The sequence below is a fragment of the Gopherus evgoodei genome, chromosome 6 (genome assembly GCF_007399415.2).
Source record: "Gopherus evgoodei ecotype Sinaloan lineage chromosome 6, rGopEvg1_v1.p, whole genome shotgun sequence".
Classification (NCBI taxonomy): Eukaryota; Metazoa; Chordata; order Testudines; family Testudinidae; genus Gopherus; species Gopherus evgoodei.
The window spans coordinates 134,204,731-134,210,730 of NC_044327.1; positions in this window are offsets into that span (position 1 = coordinate 134,204,731).

A 6,000-nucleotide genomic window follows, 5' to 3' on the forward strand; every position below is an offset into this window, starting at 1 on the left:
CCACAGCAGAACCCGTCCCAGCAGCCCACCCGGCTGGGGAATAATAAATGAGGATGGTGATTAACTCAGGCCAGGTCTGGAGATGGAAGGGAGAGGAGACGACAGGCTCTTGGGGTAGTCACTGGGGAAGGGAGCTCCGCTCTCCAGCTCGAGGCTGGGAATGCCAGGCAGGACAGAAACTGGGGAAGTTGCAGTTGGCTGGGCGAAGCAGTGGCTGGAAACGAAGATGCAGTCTGAGCTGAGGACTCTGGACTCGAGGAGCTGGAGTGGCAGCCAGAGGCTGGAGCAGAGAGAGGGGAGAAACTATATTTTTGAGTTTACTTGGACTCAGAGTAGACCCCAGCGGGGGACTTTTGTCTCATACCTTTTGGACAGTGTGGAGTAATACAAGGAGTGCTGAAGAGGGTAAACTGAGGCAGGGTGCTTGCAGGAGCACTCTGAGGCCATGAGGGAGTAAATGGGAGGTGAGTGACTCGGTTACACCATGTAACGAATATTACCTTGATACGAATAAGAAATATTTGGCTCTATCTGCACTCGAGTGAAATAAAGTTTCAACCCAAATAGATCCAACGTCTGTTGTGTCCATGTGTTACTGTGAGCTGGGTGAAACCTTGGCATGGGTTGGAGTCAAAATCTTGTTCCAGCAGAGACGTGAATCATCCTCCATTTAAGATAATGATAGAGACAGTTAAGGGGCCACACCTAAAACAAGGCCGAAGAGAAGAGAAGAATGTCTATCCCAGGTCAGATCAAAGGTCCATCTAGCCCAGTATCCTGTCTGCTGACAGTGGCTGATGCCAGGTGCCCCAGAGGGAGTGAACAGAACAGAGCAATTATCGAGTGATCCATCCCCTGGCATCCACTCACAGCATCTGGGCTTAGGGACGCCCAGCGCATGGGGTTGCTTCCCTGACCATCTAGACTAATAGCCATGGATGGACCTGTCCTACAGGGACTTGTCTAATTATTTTTTGAACCCTATTATAGTTTTGACCTCCACAACATCCCCTGGCTAGGAGTTCCACTGGTTGGCTGTGTGTTGTGTGAAGAAATGCTTCCCTGTTTGTTTTAAACCTGCCGCCTATTCATTTCATTGGGTGTCCCCAGTTCTTGTGTTACGAGAAGGAGTAAATAACACTTCCCTATTCACTTTCTCTACACCAGTCATGATTTTATAGACCTCAATCAAATCCCCCCTTAGTCGTCTCTTTTCCAAGCTGAAAAGTCCCAGTCTTATTAATCTCTCCTCCTACAGAAGCTGTTCCATGCCCCTCATCATTTTTGCTGTCTTTCTCTGCACCTTTGCCATTTCTAATCTACCTATTTTTGAGATGAGGTGACCGGAACTGCACACAGCATTCAAGATGTGGGCGGACCGTGGATTTATATAGAGGCAACATGCTATTTTCTGTCTTATCTCTCCCTTTCCTAATGATTCCCAACATTCTGTTCCCTTTTTTGGCTGCACCCGCACATTGAGTGGATGTTTTCCTAGAACTACCCACAGTGACTCCCAGATCTTTCTTGAGTGGGTGGTAACAGCCAATTTACACCCCACCATTTTATATGTAGAGTTGGGTTATGGTTTCCCATGGGCATTACTTTGCATTTATCAGCCGTGAATTTCATCTGCTCTTTTGTTGCCCCGTCACCAACTTCTGCGGGATCCCTTTGTAGCTCTTCGCAGCCTGCCTGGGACTTCACTATCTTGAGTAGTTTTTTATCATCTGCAAACTGCCAGCTCCCTGTTTACCCCTTTCTCCAGGGAGTCTGCTCAGAAGATAGCAGCACGGGAACTAGCTTGCCTGGTTATTGTGAGTGGAGGTGCTTGCGCGTGTGTGTGTGTGTGTGTGTGTGTGTGTGTTTCTGAGCTCCCAGAAAGTAACTGGGACCAGGCAAGACTGGGAGAGGGTGAAAAAGCAAGAAAGCCAAGCGGTGCCTGTGTGCTCAGCGGCATGTCCGCACTCCACTGTAAAGCCAGGGCTGTGGGAGCCGGGCACGTGGACTCTGGTTTCAAGCCGCACCACTGCATTGTAAGCCTGAGTTGACTGCCAGGCACGTCCATATTGTGCAACACAGACCTTCTGACGCCAGTCTGCGACTTCACCTGCATCCACACTACAGAATAACAGGGCTTGGCTTGAGTCCATCCTCCTAGCAGAGTCCTGAGTGCTGACTGACCTGCATCAGACTCATTTGCATGTGGACAGAGTGAGGACAGGGGCTCAAACCTGAGTCAGAGCCTGGGGTTAGTGTGCAGTGTGGACATACCCAGTGTGACCCTGGCAAAAGCTAGAGAGATCTTTGGGGCTTGGTGTTGGCTTGGGGGACTGGTGAGCTAAGAAACTGCTCCTTTGTGTCCTTGTTTCCTTCTGCATTCAGAGGTACAGGACTTGATTCATTCCTTGTAAACGAACAAGATTGTATCAAAGAAAACACCAGACTCCATCCATTTTAATTCCAACCGGAGCATGCCCAGGCCCCCTGACTTTGACTATCCACTTAGCTCAAAGTGGACAGCACTGTCACAGCTACTAAAAGTCTGCCACTGAGCCCAGGGCAGCGACTGTACCAGTCCTGTACCTCCCCACGACTCCGGCTCTTTGCCTCCAAAGCTAAGCAGGGTTAGGGAAGGTCAGTAGCCTGATGGGATGAGGGGTGACTGGTATGGGAGATGGTGAATCAATCAGGAGGTGAGGCTGCAGCATGATGAACAAAGATGCTGCCATCCAGTTGAGCAGTGAAACCAATGTCCTGACTACTCATCAAAGCACCTCTGGTGTCCCCGGCAGAAAACAGCCAGGCTGGCACCAGTGTGCGGTAGGGATACAATCTGCCTCCTCCAGTGCCCCTGGAGTTTCTATTGCATGTGACTAAGCTAAGGAATTTCTCATTGTCCTCGAGTGTTAATCACCTGACAACACCCGTCGCAGAACAGAACCTTGGGCTTCCACGGTGAAAACTCATTGCTTCGTGCTCACGGCTCCGTTTCTTAAACAGCAGCCTGATCCACGGCCGAACTTTACCTCTGCCCCCCCGGAATACCGAACTTAGCCCTCAATAGCCTCTTGCACGGGACTCTGTCGAGGTTTTCAAAAGTCCAAATAACTGTGATCAACCAGTTTTCCTTTAGCCAGTAATTTGCTGATTGCCGCAGAGTCCAGCCCATCACAGAAATACGAGCCGGCGGCGAGACGAGGACGCGGACGTGGAGCAGGCCCTGCTGCGGTTTGGTTCTGAGCCAGCCCCAGGCCCGAGGTGCATGAGCTATGTGAGTGCTTGATCCAAACCTATGACAAGGACAAATCCATGACACTTCCCATCAAAACATATTCTCTCTGCACCTCTCTCCATCTTGCTGTCTTTCTATGCATAGGCAGCTATTGATTTGCCTACAGAATCTATCTATCTAAAGGGTCCATCTATCTATCTACAGGGTCCATCTATCTGCAGAGTCTTTCTGTGGTGTCTATATATCTTAGGTATCTCTCAATCTCCTCCGTTTACAGTATCTGTATATCTACAGCGTCTATCTATCTCATTGCAGTATCTATCTACTGATTCACCTGCAGCATCTATCACCAGATGGCATTTATCTGTGATATTTATCTGCAGGATCTCTGCTCAGTCTGCAACCTGTAGCTTCTTAGGCCTAGTCTGAACTTTAACGTTGCTACGTCGCTCAGGACTGTGAACATTTTGTGCCCCGAGTGCCATAGTTAAGTCGACCTAACCGCTGGTGTAGCTGCAACTAGTCACCAGACGAGTTCTTCTGAGCCCTGCAGGGAGCTCTCCTGTCTGGGGTGGGGTCAGGAAACAGCTTGATCTAGAGGGGTCAAGGTAAATGGATCTGATATGAGATGGTGTCTGGGCAATGCTGGGTTAAAATATTTGTGCAAAACCTAAGGTCAGTGGAAATGTTCCCTTGATTTTTTGGGGGGATGTAACATGGGTCATGCACTATTCTAGGGGTGCCAAACTTACTGCTCCTCTGAACCACATACGACAATCTTCAGAGAGCCAAGGCATGCCTGCCAGGGCTTAGGGCTTCAGAGTAACAGCTGAAACCCCAAGACACCCGCTCCCTGCTGGGCAGAAGCCAGAGGCGACACGTGGGGGCAGGGGCGGCTCCAGGCACCAGCACGCCAAGCGCGTGCCTGGGGTGGCAAGCCACGGAGGGCGCTCTGCCAGTCGCCGCAAGGACAGCAGGCAGCTTGCCTTCGGCAGCATGCCTGTGGAGGGTCCGCTGGTCCTGCGGCTTCGGCAGACCTCCCGCAGGCTGCCACCGAATCTGTAGGACTGGGAACCTTCCGCAGGCAAGCTGCCGAAGGCAGTCTGCTGCAGTGTTTGGGGCGGCAAAATACCTAGAGCTGCCCCTGCGTGTGTGTGTGTGGGGGTCATGTGAGATCACATGCCCCCCTCCCGATTTTTGCCAGGGTTTGCTGGCCCCATTCAGTCACATTGTGCAGCCGGGCCCCCTCCCTGCCTGGCAGCGAGGGAAGCCAGCAAGCTGGGAGCTGCAGGGAGGGGCCTCTGAGGGTTAGAGGGAGGCATGCCTGGGAGGGGTGTGACTCAAGCTGTTGTGGGGGGAAGCTTTAAATTGTGCCCCACCCCCCAGCAGGCACTGGTCATCTCTGGGAGAAGGCCCTTGCCCCACCCCACCACAGGGCAGAATCACCGAGCTCCCCCTCCCCCAAGTCTGATAGGTGGAGGGGAGGAGGGGGGACTCCATGAGCCGCATGCTAACTGTGAAGGAAGCGGGTGCAGCCCATGAGCCACGGCTTGGCCACCCTTTCACTATAACTTATTCCCTGTGTGTGCAGCTCCGAGCACGAGCCTGGCTGGGGCCGTTAGGTGCTGTGGCAACACTGACGATGCAATTAGCACAGGTTTGATGGGTGGCTGGGTCTCAGCCCCCCTCTCTGCTCTTTGCACACCAAACATTTCAGCCGGGTGCTGGGGCCAGACAGCTAGGGAGGGGAATGAACGGGAAAGGGAGCAGGCTGCTTTCACTGAGCCAGAGGCGAGGAGCTGAGGGTTTAGACCCAAAGAACAAACGGCAGGGTGCGAAGCCAGGAATGTTCGTTGGCGAGTGTCCCTTTCAAACAGACAGACAGACACGTCTGTACCTGCTGCTGTCCAGGCATTCGAGATAATGGCCCCGTTCTGCGGCTCTCATTCTGGGAGCAGCAGTTGTCCCTTCCTTTACTCTCTGGGTATGTCTACATCTACAGTTTTGCAGCGCTGGTTGTTACAGCTGTATTAGTACAGCTGTATAGGGCCAGCGCTGCAGAGTGGCCACACTTACAGCAACCAGCACTGCAAGTGGTGTTAAATGTGGCCACACTGCAGCGCTCTTGGGCGGCTTCAAGGGGGGTTCGGGGAACGCGAGAGCAAACCGGGGAAGGAGACCAGCTTCGCCACGGTTTGCTCTCGTGTTCCCCGAACCCCCCTGCAAACCGCAGGGAAGGAGACCTGCTTGCACGGGGGTTCGGGGAACGCGAGAGCAAACCGCAGGGAAGGAGACCTGCTTGCACGGAGGTTCGGGGAACGCGAGAGCAAACCAGGAAAGGAGACCAGCTTCGCCGCGGTTTGCTCTCGCGTTCCCCGAACCCTCCTGCAAACCGGGGAAGGAGACCTGCTTGCTCGGGGATTCGGGGAACGCGAGAGCAAACCGCAGGGAAGGAGACCTGCTTGCTCGGAGGTTCGGGGAACGCGAGAGCAAACCGGGGAAGGAGACCAGCTTCGCCGCGGTTTGCTCTCGCGTTCCCCGAACCCCCCTGCAAACCGCAGGGAAGGAGACCTGCTTGCTCGGGGGTTCGGGGAACGCGAGAGCAAACCGGGGAAGGAGACCAGCTTGACTACCAGACGCTTCCTCAGGTATGCTGGGATACCTGCTTATTCCACGGAGGTCAAGAAAAGCGCTGGTAAGTGTCTACACTTGATTACCAGCACTGGATCACCAGCGCTGGATCCTCTACACCCGAGACAAAACGG